The sequence below is a fragment of the Squalius cephalus genome (assembly GCF_949319135.1).
Source record: "Squalius cephalus genome assembly, chromosome: 14".
In the NCBI taxonomy this organism is placed as follows: domain Eukaryota; kingdom Metazoa; phylum Chordata; class Actinopteri; order Cypriniformes; family Leuciscidae; genus Squalius; species Squalius cephalus.
Genome location: NC_137135.1, coordinates 26,583,591 through 26,598,053, shown reverse-complemented (window position 1 = coordinate 26,598,053; position 14,463 = coordinate 26,583,591). Strand labels below are relative to the sequence as shown.

Here is a 14,463-nt window from a genome sequence, read left to right as displayed (position 1 = left end):
AAAATTGACATACGGCAAAAAAGTGTGTTTGAAGAAATTCTTGCTCTGTCATGAAGTCCAATATTGTTTGAGTCTTGAGCTAACACAAAGAATAAATGACATATAAACAGACCTGTACACTCTTTTTGTCAGCTTGTCATAGACTTCATAAGACAGCAGCTAGCGTGTTTCAGATCTCTGTAATATAAAAGTCGCATTGCTCACCACAAAGAAATACACAACCCAATTATATAACCTACTGCCCTGTGTTTTTATGGCACACTTGGAAATAAATCTTCAGATTGCCACAATAGTTTGAGTATAAGGAGATGAGTATGGGGTTAGAATTGTTGCATTATTCCAAATAAATAGATTACTATTCACAAATAAATGTAAAGAGATTTAAAAAAAAAAATCTAATTCACAAATAAATAGATTAAGATCCACAAATAAATATAAAGAGTTTCACAAAAATGTATAAAATTCACAAATAAAATGAGATTTGCAAATAAACATTTTTTTTATTTTATTTATTAATTTACAAACACAACTCTGCCTGGCATTTATTTGTGAACCACTTTCTGTGCATTTGTAAATTGCTGCACACATTTGTGAATAGCTTCTTGTGCATTTGTAAATCCCCTGACGCAACTGTGGATTTTGAAACACTTCTAGCCTCGACGTACAGATAAATCCACAAATAAGTGGACTCCACCCACCGTTTACTCAAGCCAATCAGATGACGGCCACACTGAGCTGGCCAATCGTAGCACGTTCTCGCTACAACCAATCACGTTTGGCTTTACACTCGGGTGATCTTGCTCTGAAATAACTTTGCTCATTCATCATTCATCTGCATTGGCTCAAATAGGAAGTGTAGGCCTACGCGTAAGGCCCATAAAATTGCTACAGCAAAAGATGTTTAGCATTTGAATTTTGTTAGAATTAGACCATTAGACTGTGTATCAAGCCAAGCCACAATTTTTATGAGCCTTGGAAAAAGCCAGAGAACATCTCTGTTATTCCCCACGTTATGGAAGCGTCACGCCATTCAAGATAGAACAGAAAAGCGTCAATAAGTAGCTGACTAATGATTAACTGGGTTCAACCTCGTGATAAATACATGAGTTTGTGTAATAGGTGAAATTAGCCTACTGTCACACCACAGCCAACAGCTTTTCCCACTTCTTCAGTCAAGGAGTTTTAATGTTGCATATGATCAGCTCCGTGGATCTAACAATCTATAGAGCATTCTAAATAATATTTTAAATATTAAATACCTGTATTACGATTCCCTTTGTTTGTAGAGAAGATATTTGTAGAGAATATATATATATAGGTGGGTTCTTTTTAAGCGTGTGACAGGTTGTTGCATTCCATTTAAAAAGTGAAATATGCCGGCAGACAAGCAATATGCATTTATTGATCGGTTAAAACACTTGATCACACATCAATAATAATATTTCATATGAATCAGACTTAATAGTTTTTTTATGGTAAAAGTAACTTACAGTATCTTAAGTAGGCTAAATGCATAGATGTATTTTTCAGCATTGCAAGATTTTTATGTGCAGCATCCAACCCCAGTACACGCTGATACTGAGGCTCGTACTTTTACATCGCGGGTGGTCATTTGGGCTCATATTTTGGTAGCCTATTCTACATGACATTTATTTATGTCCTATAGCTAAAATCATATGTTCTGTAATGTCTTACATCGTGTCTACCCCGTGCGAGGCTATCTACACTGGGAAAAGCTAATGTGCAAATAATTTGTCCTCCGTGTAATCGCGTGTAGTAGCCGCTACTCATCATCATGTCGCGCTGCGCCGCGTCCAGTGTAAACAGTATCACGAAATCGTCCCCTTGGAATTATAAGGTTCTATCTGCGTTCTGAGCAGTTTTGAGATATTGAGCTTCAAAGTTTTTGCATTACATATAGGAAAATGTATATGGGGAACAAGTTTCTTTCAAACATGAAAATAACAGGGACCCTAAATGTATTCTAAATATACAATATCAAAATCCTCTCAAATTTGTAAATGGGGATTTTTGGAATGGGTCAAATGCAGATAGAACCTTCTAATTCTAAAAAAACACTTTTCGCTTAGAATTATAAGGTTCTATCTGCCAAAACATTATTTGAACACTAAATATAAAATTATTAATGTTGTAACAATGTCTCAACATTTGTTAGAAAGTAAAATTTGATCCTTTCTATGACATTTATTTCATATTTTTAGCACTTCCATGTATTTAGGACATTTCAAATTAAGCAAGGTAGGTCTAAATATTTTGTCCAGTGCAGATGTTAATTTTTGGTACCAATTTGGTGGGTAATTAAACATATTATTGCAGAAATTGTTACTTTAATCTTTCTTTTGTTTAGACAAAAAGCAGCTACTGTAATACATCTGAGCAGGACTTTATTCCACCTAAAGTGGGCCAGGTAAAATGGCTTTCTCTCTAGACATCAGTATGGCTGAAATAACATGCTAACGTTTATTGTTGTAATTAAGACCCCATCAATTAAATTGTTGACTATTTCACCTTTAAGGCTTAATATTGTAAAAATTAAGACATTTTAAGACTTTAAAAACTGCAAGAAAACAGACATGCATCAGCAAATTAATTCATAAAGTTTAATAATCATTGAAAAATGATTCACTGACTATATAATCACAAAAAAGATCTATTTTTTTCATTTTTTCAAGGTCTCAAAAACTCATATTTTAAAACACAGAACTATAATACTCTCTGTGACTCATTTTTTAAAACACAGACTTATACTCTCTATGACTCATTTTTTGATTGGTCCTCTTCTGTCCATTCGAAGTGCTGATTGGCTCACGCAGATAGAACCTTATAGAGCCAAGTTAGAGTTCGACTTTGTAGATAAAACCTTTTTGTTTTTTCAATAAAAAGTCCCAAAATGTACACAACTTAAAAAAAACATCACATAATGTAAATAAGTTGTCACAGAATAAGAATATGTGAATAACTCAATTTTGACAAAAATGTCAGATAGAACCTTATAATTCCAAGGGGACGAAATATGAATTTTCAAGTAGCCAGCACTAGTCAATATAAGTACGATTATCAGTTCATATCTGCAGCTAAGAAAACAGAAAAATGTGTAAACATTTCAAACATGCTAGTTGTACATTATTTGAAACTGCTACGGCAGCAGTGAAAAGATAATGGGGCACTATTTGCTTTTGACGTGCTGTGTCGCACCTCTTGCCGGTGTAGATGACATACCAAAATGCAGTCAGGGTGCAATGTGGGTTGGCAAAATCAATGCCTAAATAACTATTTGCACTGTCCAATAGTCTGCACAACCTATAGTGGCATCAGTGGGAAAGGAAACTTGTTTCAGAGGAACACATTTTGACAAATGATTACCAATAAAAACTACTTTTTTTTTGGAATAATAAAAACTGATGAATCATTCAATAATAAGACCAGGAATGTGCAATCTAAAAAAAAAAAAAAAAAAATAGAGTATTTTTTATTGAGTTACACTTCATTTCGGTAATCCACTCTAGACATTCTACTAACTATAAGTAACTTATAAGCAACTACATGTCAACTAGCTCTGATTAATTTGAAACTACATGTCAACTAATCGGAGTATTATACTAGACTGTTAGGTTAGGGTTATTTATTAGTATTATACTATTATACGGAGTATTATACTAGACTGTTAGGTTAGGGTTAGGGCTAGTAGAAAATACTCCATACCTGTGTGATGAATCCGATCTTCAAGCAAAATGAGCTGGATGAAATATTTGAATGCTATCAATCCAGAATCTGATTTCTGACTTGTAATGCAGCCTGAATCATGATGACACTGTGTTTGTTTGTTGGCCAGAGGAGAACTGGCCCCCAAGACTGAGCCTGATTTCTCTCAAGGATTTTTTTTTCTCCATTCTGTCTCCTGATGGAGTTTGGGTTCCTTGAAATGTCACCTCTCTGGCTTGCTTAATATTCAACAATATTATTTGACTGCACTAACACTATTGGATGAGAACTGAACAATGACATCACTGTTTTCTGCAGAACTGCTTTACAGATTGAATTAACTAATTTAATAATTGATGATATTTACAACTGAATCAACACTGAACTGATTCCAGCTGAACAATGACACTATTTTCTTTTAGAGATGCTGTATAAAGCCGAAATGAATTCTGTTTGCATCATTGAATCATTTTCCTGTTGTCACTGTAAAGCTGCTTGAAACAATCTGTATTGTATAAAGTGCTATATAAATAAAGGTGGCTTGACTTGACTTGATATACTTGCAAAGTTTCTGCATATGCATTCTGGCTCAGCAATAAGGTTGTCTGCCCTGCTTTGAGGTGATTTGATTCTTTGCTGGCTCTCAAAGGGTTAACTGTTTGTGACATTTTGCCATTCTGTGATCTGCTCTTTATTTCTTTATTTACTTTCGTTATTCTGTTTATATATATACAGTATATATATATATATATATATATATATATATATATCCTTTGTTAAATGTAGTTGTATGTTTTATAGTTTCATTTATTAAAAACCCATTATACGCTTGATTGTCTCTGTCTGCTGCTCATGGAACAAAGCCTCTTAAATGTGTGATCTTAAGCTACAAGCTTTATATTGTTGATTAGCCTACAAGTTAGTAATCTTATAGAACAAAAAAGTTATTCTTCATGACCAGAATCATTTGAGTTGATTCGCTACAGGTAACTTACCACACTAAAACAGAACCGTTTGGCATGGTCAGCCTAGAGAGGAGGCAATGTCCATGGCCTACAAGGAAAACAGAAAAAAAGAGAGAATAAAGAAGAGGAAAACATTCAGAGTTCAACTATAGTAGAAATCACTTAATTAGCACTAGAAGGTAAAAAAACAACAACATTGTAAGCAATCTTGTCATTTCAAAGTCAAAGATGGTGTGTGATGCTCGGTGAGCTGTGCTTCACTCATTAGATGACGTAGATTATGACAGAACCAGAGAGTGAGAACAATGGAAAGTGCTTTAGGTTGCAGGGAAAAGGGGGGGGGGGGGGGGTTGTATTTGTTATTGTATTTAAAAATGTCATAAGAGGGGAAAAAAGAAGAAGAGTTTAAAATGGATCTTCCATGAAATGCATTAAAGAGAAAGTCTGTCCAAATCTTGCAGTACTCCTGTATTGATACTTTGCAGTCACGTGACTACCACGGATACCTGGCGGGCAACAAACGGGTATTTTCAACGTAGAGTCCTGTAGTTCCAGGTCTTTCTAGTAGCTATCAAGTCTGTTAGCGAGCTAGCTGCATAACTATGGACTAGGATTAACTCCAAGGTAGCTAAATTGTGTAAAGCAGACAAGTTTTTTAAAGATAATCGAGCATTAATAATTCCTCCATAAATAATATAGCTCTACTGCTGGGTCATCTCTGGTTCTCATTGAAAATCATAGATATCGCAAACCTCAAAACAACCTATCACACACTTCTGGTATTGTTAGCAAAAGACGACCGCTGTTACTGTGCGTTCACACCGCCACCGGCGAGAGCGTCATTCATTTTCAATGAATTTTGCCGCTCTCGCCGGCGGCGGTGTGAACGTACAGTTAGTCTAGCTTAGACTCATAACACAAACAGCTGACTCGCCGAACCAGCTGGTGAATACTGGTGGTGTTGATTAACAAAACTACAGTAACTTAAAGACACGATTAATTACATGATCATACACCCATTGTATTCAAACAAATGTTGAAATTACCTTTGATGATAATTTGCACAGACGTGTGTATACTGTGAAGGTTGCTTATCTCATCTGCGGTTAGTGCATCCAATTGCACAACAACTATCTGGCATGTCGTTTACACCTCAAAACACCAACTTTTGTACAGTAAAACTGGCGACCCTTGGTTGGTTTACTGGGTTTCGTCGCTGGAGAACGACGTTCTTGCCCGCCAGCCAGTACTTGTGACGTCACGTGCAAAGTATCAATGCCATACTCAAAACAAATCACTTTTTGCACAAGCAACAAACTGAAAAAATTAAAAATTAAAATCTTGGGACAAGACATTTTTTCCATGTGTTTACTTAGGATCAATAAAACTAAACAATGGAATCCAGTCAGTCACTGCACTCCAAACAGTAAGCCAAAGGTAAACTAGCTTCGAGATTTTAAATAATGCAGTAAAGGTTTTTGTGATAAACTAGTAAAATCTATAATTAAGTCATAAATAATGACAACATTTATTTATTTTGGTTATGTTCTGTTTAATAACAAAAATGAACAAAAAGTACTCAAGCAGTACACTGTTGCTATGTTTACCTTCTCAGGTGAACAATTTCTGTTCATCGACATCTATTAACCATTTGTAGAAACATCTTATAGAAGAAATCATACAACAACGCAGAAGAGATGAGTCACTATGTTCGGTTCAGAAAATAACTGAACCATTTATCTATTCAAATATTCATAAATTCAGTAGCAACTGCAGATTGTGAACTTTAAGTGTAGGTTAAAGGATTTGCAAAGCCTCAGTAATAATGCCACAACTCTATTTGCTAACTATTGTCAGGAATAGTTTCCTGTCAGCCACCGCAATCCATTTCACATGAAAATAACCTGAAACATTATCTCCACACTGCTGCTTATGCCCTAGTTTTTTTTTATTATCAACATTGTTACAACAGGTACATGTTCCTCAGGCATTTATCAAAAATGAAATTCCCCTCTCTCATTAAAGGTAAACTGTTTTAAGCATCTGATAGATCTGGCCTATTGAGCTACTTTTCAGTGATAGTGGATGGCAGGCTTCTTTATATGCACTTCCTAGACAAAAGCATGTCTCTTTGATGTTATTGTTATATTTGAAATAAACCAATAGAGTAAGCTGTAGGTAGAAGTGGAAAAAAAAAAGAAGCAGACTATTAGGTCTATAAAAAGCATGTATTGTGATGGAAATGACGCCTTGCGTTTCATTCAGGAGGAATCTTTTTGACACAGAGGACAGATCTTAACTTTTGAGTCAGTCTGAAGCTGGCAGTGAGTGACTGCAATATAGAAAAGATTTGGGTATTAGAACACATGGAATTGGTGAGTAGGTTCCTCGGTGTGTTAAAAGAGAGAGGGCATAGAAAGTTGAAGGACAGCAACAGAGACAAAGTTTGTGAGAGCTTGATAAGCGACGAGTCTAGGGTAGTGCAATATTCTGGCACAAAAAAATATCACAGAACTACAGATTTAAAGTGGTTATGCAACAGATAAAATAAAGTGCACTTTATATAATGAATGTTCATGCATAATAATGTTTTGACTCTTTCTGCAGGTTACATCGATAATTAACTAATACAACTCTTAATGGGTGAGTCATTTACTCATTCATTAAACTGAATCATTCAAAAATGACTCGCTCATACGTTAATGGGCTGCGTCCGAAATCGCATACTCTCTCTACTCTCAAAATAGGTACTTATTTTGAATAAGTAATTACATCACAACCGCTAAAAAGGACGTTCCATATAGTATGAATGTGTGTATGAATGTAATCCGGACTACATTCACCAAGTTGCCCTCGTCACGTGACCTACAGCGTCAGTTGCATCGCTTCACTGTCATTAGGCTTGTTCGACTTCATGAGGCGCTACACAAACAGATCTGCTAGAAACGTTGCCCAACTTGAGACAGCGCTGACGCCACATCACTGTGACGTATGGCATTAAAGAGAGCGATTTGAGAGAAGATGGTTGACTCAGCCGGCGTAGCTTCTCAAGAACGGCTGCACAAGCTTTGACATTGACACAGCTGTTTCACGATTGGCCAGATTTACCACATGACAACGATCACGTTGGTGTGTTTCGTGTTTATTCTGACGCCTTCAGTTCCACTAATGCTCACAAATCTGTATTTTTATAACAGTAAAAGCTCTTTTCATGTAGTCATGATGTTATATTGTGTCATGTTTATCAAAATAAAACTGATAAAATCCATAGACCCCAATTCATTGGCATTTAAATAGTATGGGCTTATGTTGAACTTTATTCTTGTAAAAACAGACGCTGTATTAAGCAGTACATAAAGCATTAAATGAAAATGTCTCTAAAACATCTGTGTATTTGACAAATATTGCATTTATTTCACTTCAGCCGTGATAAAGTATGCAAATACAGCACGTGCACCACTACGGGAAGCACGTCTCCGTTTTCAGCTCCTTTCCGACTGCAAGCTGCAACTATCGGTTTCATCCAGCCGCATCTGAAGTCAAACACACCTACAGATAAATCCTCTCCCGTGGCCTTATGGGATAGTACAGTGTCCATCATATGCAGACTTCAGAATCTCGCCGAAAGTAGAAGGTCATCCAGGTATTTTTTGCCCACTCTTTTATGAGTACCGTGAATTTGAACATATTTATTTTGTCACATACTGTTTTTCACCTACTATACAGTAGGGAAGTGAGCCATTTCAGATGCCGTGAGTGAGACATTTAATCATTCACTGAAGTGATTTGTTCAAACACAGTGATTCATTCAGCACGCACAGATAGATGGACGGATGGAATTCTTTTTCATTACGGTAATGTTTATTTCCTGGAATATCTGAAGAATATATTTGGAAACACAATTTGCTGAAGCACATGAATCATCATGGTATTATGTTCAGTTTTATATGCTATTAAATAGATAAAAACTTGGTAATTCAATGACCCTGCATCCCACACATATTCAGTAGTGTATTTACAGTACCATCTGTTCAGTATCACGATATCAATAGCAAGGAAATATAGCGGTAACTGTACCAAAGCAGAAAACTCTGGTAAGGAGCCAACCGTAAATTAGACTAATGAACAGTGTCTCTGCTTGTATGTGTAAGCTTTTCTGCTATCAGTTAACAGGAGTGAAAAGTTTGTCATTATGTAACATTAGTTTCCATGTCTTTCTCTCAGTTATATAACCTGAACACAGTTGCAAGTCCTTAATGGCTTCATTCCATCTTTTTTCTTCTCCTCCTCTTCTGTCCTTTTCTTATTTTCTTTTACTTTAACACACACACAATAAAATCTCACCCATTCTTTCTCTATACTTTGATTCAACATTGTTAAAATTCAAATTATGATCATGCAACTAGCACACCCTGAAAGCAAATGTTGACAACAAGTAAAAATGAGTAGTTGTGCGAGTCCTAGTATTTATTTACAGGTATTCATCCATATCTGTCTGCTATGCTGCATGTGTACAGATGGTAATGCCCTTAAACCAGGCTTTTGCAGAAGCATATAATTGAATTGGTGGTTTTCTCATGTGTGCTGGAAGCCTATAGACTTCAGCTAAAGCTTTCAACTCTTTCTGTCCAGTTGCTGCTCCGGGACATCAACCCTTCAGCCTAGTTCGACTGGACTGAACTCTTTGCAAATTTTATGAGCCCATTCCACTCTCTCAGCTCCTACTTGTTCAAATCCTTGTGGATTAAGGCAGCAGAGTTCACCAGGTCACTGTATTCATCCTTGATTTTGTATCTATATAATGATATAGTCAAGAACTCACCGCACCTTAAAAACTGTCCATATGAGGTCCATAGACCAAAAAACTTGAAGGGAAATGATAAAAAAAAAAAAAAAATTGCCAAGTGGCATTGAAAAAGGTCAGCATTGCCATACAAAAACATTTAAGTTGTAAAATATTAAAATAGAAAACAATTATTTTACATTGTAATAATATTTCACACTATTACTGTTTTTACTATATTTTTAATCAAACATTTAATCAAACATTTAATCAAACATTTAATCAAACATTTAATCAAACATTTAATCAAACATAAGAGACTTAAATGATCAAAAGGCTCAAAAGCATTAAAAAATGTACGTAGAGTACCTGGTTCAACAGACATTAACCTACTGATATATGTGCTAATATATTTTGTCTGATGTATTTTTTTTTTTTTTTTTTTTTAATGTAAATATGAAGTGGGTTACTATCTGTGAGTAATTTGTTTTGGAACAATTTGGAAATTTACAAAGTTGTTAAAGCCTTACAAAACCTAGGGGAAACTTACAAAATCTAGGGGAAGCTACAATTTGCCTCTTATTGCCAGAAATAGTCATGTTTCACAGTCTCCCTCTGAAGCCAGACTTCACGACTCCAAAACAGAATTATTTATCCCCAAGGTCCAAAAATAAACCTGATTCTCTGTTTGACTTTTGTCACCCTCCTCACATCCCTTTCATTGCCAATCAGAAAAAAAGTCAATACGCTATCAAGCTTTGCCTGAGAAATCTAAGATGGACACAGTGGCAGCGCTCCTGCACACTCTTCACCTCAGGTCTTTGGAGCTATAAAGCAGAATGATTTATGATATTTATTCTCATAAAAGTCTACCATGCTGTCTAGAAGCCACAGATCAGCTCACAAGAGAAAGCCGCTGATGGTGAAGCAGCAGTAAGTAAATACATGGCACCACGAGGCGACAGATAGCATTAGCATTAAGCGCTACCAACCGCCATCGATCAGTTCCGGAGACGCAAATCAGGATGCAAATTTCCAGTTAAACCTCGGGAGCAGTCGACATCAAAGCAGCGCTCAAATGCACCCTGCGTGCCAGACTGCTGATGAAGATAACGTGTGACTGAGCGTCATTGGCTTTGTCTGAAAAACAACAGGAGCCATCAACATCAGCATTAATGCAGATCCATGTATGCTTGCATTCTTTTCTCACTTGTGAGCACCTGAACCTGCTGTGGTCTCAAATACAGAACACTGCCAATCAAAATTTTAATACATCACACTCATCCCTAATGACATTTGTGCAAGTCACAGATGTGATGTAGATGACTGTACCATTTGCAGGTAATAGACTACTACCTAAGTGACAATGGAGATGACTATTGTTTACAGATGCATTAGTTTGTGGAACCATTTCTAAAATTGGCAAATATATCCATAAAAAGCTAACAATGGTGTATTTTATGCTGAGGCCCAGAACTCATCCATTTTAAATGCACAGGGGTGAATCCACTAATGACTTATTATAGCACAAAAACCTAAAATTCTGTAGTTCTCAACATTTTTGTCTCCAAGGCTCCACATTTTCCAAGGCTTCCAAAACTAGGACTGTTAAAATGAAGAACTGCTATTCATTTTGCAATTATGGAAGATTCAAGAACTATGTTTTAAAAAAAGAAAAAGTTTTTATTTAAATTCTAACAATTTTTTTATTTTTTATTTAATCAAGTTAAAAAGTTATTTAATTACTAATTTAAGTTATTTTATTAATATTCAACAAGAAACATCTCTTAGTGAAACTTATTTTAATACAATCTATATCTTCCTATCATCTTGATTGGCCATTGGTTGTCAACAAGGTCCCCTTGTTGATTTGCATAATTATTTTAGTGACAATGGGCGCAATTCATTCTTGGTAAATTCCCTCCTCAATGTTCGCTGGAATAATTTCAGAATAAACCTTTTAAACCAGAGGCCTCAATTCACATGGTGAGAGGGGAACTTTAATTGAGTTGTCTGCTAGTTCCTAATAAACCATCTTGTGTGCTTTAGTAAACAGTGTCATATTTTCCCAGCGGATGTAGCTGACACATATTAGATCGTGTGAAAAATAGGCCACTGAATGCAAATCACCACCGCCTTTCCCACCACTTAAAAATACCTAATCTACTTTTTGCTTTTTTTCCCCTCTTCGTGTAGATGAGAACATTGCACAAAGCTCAAGTAGAAAAAGTCATGTTGCTTAAAGCAATACACAATACTCTCACAGGCTGGCTTTTACAAAAAAAGAAGAAACAGACTAATAAGAGTGTAACTGAGCCTGTGGAGGCTATGTACATGTTTCGTAGCAGGTTTTAGGACATAAAAGGAATATTAAAGTTCACCCAAAAATGAAAAGTATGTCATCAATCACTCCAAAACTGTGTGGCTTACTTTCTTCTGTGGAACACAAAACGCAAATAATAAAAGAAGCTAAAACATAACGGCATAAATAGCATCATAAAAATGGTCCAAGTGTTCTGAAACAATAGCTTATAAACTCTTTCCCTGCCACTGTTTTTTTCTTTTGTCAGAAGTTGCCAGTCAGCACCAGCGTTTTTGATCACAAAACTTTCATGGACCCCAGAATATGTTGTTGTCGTCTCTGATTTTTTTAAGCAACATTTTGAACATAAAGCTTAGAAAATCACATTTGGTTCAGAGACTAGGCTACATACGGATCGGATTCAGAATGATGATCAAAACATAGATAGAGTGATTCGAGTCCTTCAACACCGCCAAACTTCACAGTCTTAAGGCCCGTTCACACCAAGCACGATAACTATAAAGATAACGATAAAGATAACTATATATGCGTCCACACCAACGACCGATAACGGTCTTTTTATTCTAAGCACGCGCGCGCCCGGATGATCCAGATCCATTTTAAATGCGCGAGACCTTTAAATTAGAGTGGATTCTGATTGGCTGTCAGTGTTTTATCGTTCGACAGCTGGAAAAAAAATCGTTCTGAAAGTGATCCCAACGATATCGTTCCTCATATCTTTATCATTATAGTTGTGGTGTGAACTCTGTTATTCTTTAATATGGAGAACGATTTTTAGAATTATATCTTTATCGTTATCTTTATAGTTAACGTCCTTGGTGTGAACGGGCCTTTAGACCTCTTCCTGAGTCGACATTTCATATTGTAACATTAGGCAGTTTTGATTTATATGCCGTTTAATATTTATTGACCAAATTATCTTGCATGTCTGTAATCAATGCTTCTACCACATGTCTGCTTCTTCGTCTTGTTTTTGCATCCAGAGATCTTGTACTATTTCAGAAGATACATAATAGCATCCCCTACTGTATAACAGTAAAAACATGGATTGCCGGAAAATCTCGTCAACGGCAGCGAAAGATTTAGGAGAACTCGTGAGAATTAAGATATGTCATATTCATGAACTAAACATTCTTTTCAGTCCGATATTTTCAATGAATCATTATAGTTCACAAAACTGGTCTGAACGTTTTGTTTACAAATTGTACTGATCTGGTTCTTAATGCTTTCCACGCCATTGACAGAATTTTCCGGCTTTCCGTGTTTTTGCTGTTATGTGGTAGGGGGCGCTATGACACATCTTTTGAAAGTGTACTGAATCTCCTGATCAAAACACAGGTGAAGAAGAAGCAGAAACAAGCGACAGAATATGTCATCAGATGTATATGTAAAATAACACAATCATCAACATTAAACAGCATATAAATCAAAACTGCCTCATGTTACTGAATGAAATGTGGACCCAGGACGAGCTCTAGGACTGTGAAGCTTTAGGGGTGTTTTCTTTCTGAATCCGATCCAGACTTAGTCTTTGACAAAAACACAGTTTTCTCAGCTTTTTGCTCTAAAGTTATTATTATTATTTTTTATGAAACTGACCCCACATTCAAGTGTTGATAAAAAAAAGAATGCATGAAGCTAGAACAAACTGTTTTTGTTTTTTTGTTGTTGTTGTTGTTTTTGTTTAAAAGCAGAGGCTCTGTACTTTCTTTTGATATTTTGCATGTTCAGATATTTCTACAACAATATATTCCGGGGGCCATGAAAATTTTGTGAAAATTATCCAAAATGCATGGTGGTTCCTGGCAACTTAAAAAAAAAAAAAAAAAAACTGACGGGGAAAGAGTTAACACAATGGATACACGGCCAACTGGAGATAACATTTTTGGTCTGTTTGTCACAAAAAGAAAAATGGAATATGAGTAGACGAGTTGCACGGAACATTTCAGATACTTGTATGGTATTTTCACATTCATTTCTCATTCATAAGAGCACATTATTCACAAAGTCATATGGGTTTGAAACAAAATGAGTGCAAGAACTGAAACCTTGTATTTTGAGTTGTCTTTGTTTCATTAAAATAAGCATGAAGATTTAACTGTAACAAAAGAAGACTAGCAGCTCTGGTGGAATCAGTGATGTTCCATAATTCATATCGGCAAACATCATTAGTAATTTATGGTGAGGCAATGTTGTGAATGTAGCTGTTAGCAAGAAGAACAAACTCATTGGTCATATTTGCACATATTTCATGGTTTGGCAGGGGAAAAGCAACACAATTGTGCACTTTCAAACCTCTTAATGTCTCTAACCTCTAAACTTTTATTGAAGCTTTACTAAAATGATCTAGCTATCAAAAACCTTTTTTTTTTTTTTTTGAAAACAAACGATCTAACAAACCAACAGATGGATCTGAAAGGAAAATTTTAAATGTTTATTTATTTTCCTTCCGTAAGCAACATTTCCAGCTCTAAAGGACTAATGCTTTTATATACAGTAACACTGATCTATATAACTGCATACTCTTACTGTTTTTGTGGACGAAAGTGTCAAATACATAATGTAATAGAACTCTGTGTGTTACCATCTGCTCAAGTGTGCCGTTATTAAAAGCAGGCTCCATTTCAGAGTAAAACAATGCCATTCAAATCCATCTTAAACAGTTCTGT

The 14,463-nt window shown here is 35.7% G+C and overlaps 1 protein-coding gene across 8 annotated transcripts in view; it reads right to left on the bottom strand.

Moving 5' to 3' along the window:
* Nucleotides 1-14,463, bottom strand: part of lingo2 (leucine rich repeat and Ig domain containing 2) — a 383,251-nt gene that overhangs the window by 201,836 nt on the left and 166,952 nt on the right. For all 8 annotated transcript variants that reach the window (XM_079891776.1, XM_079891770.1, XM_079891772.1 and 5 more), the window contains one exon: nucleotides 4,719-4,776. The gene's annotated coding sequence lies outside the window, so the exon portion shown is untranslated. The remainder of the gene's footprint in view (nucleotides 1-4,718; nucleotides 4,777-14,463) is intronic.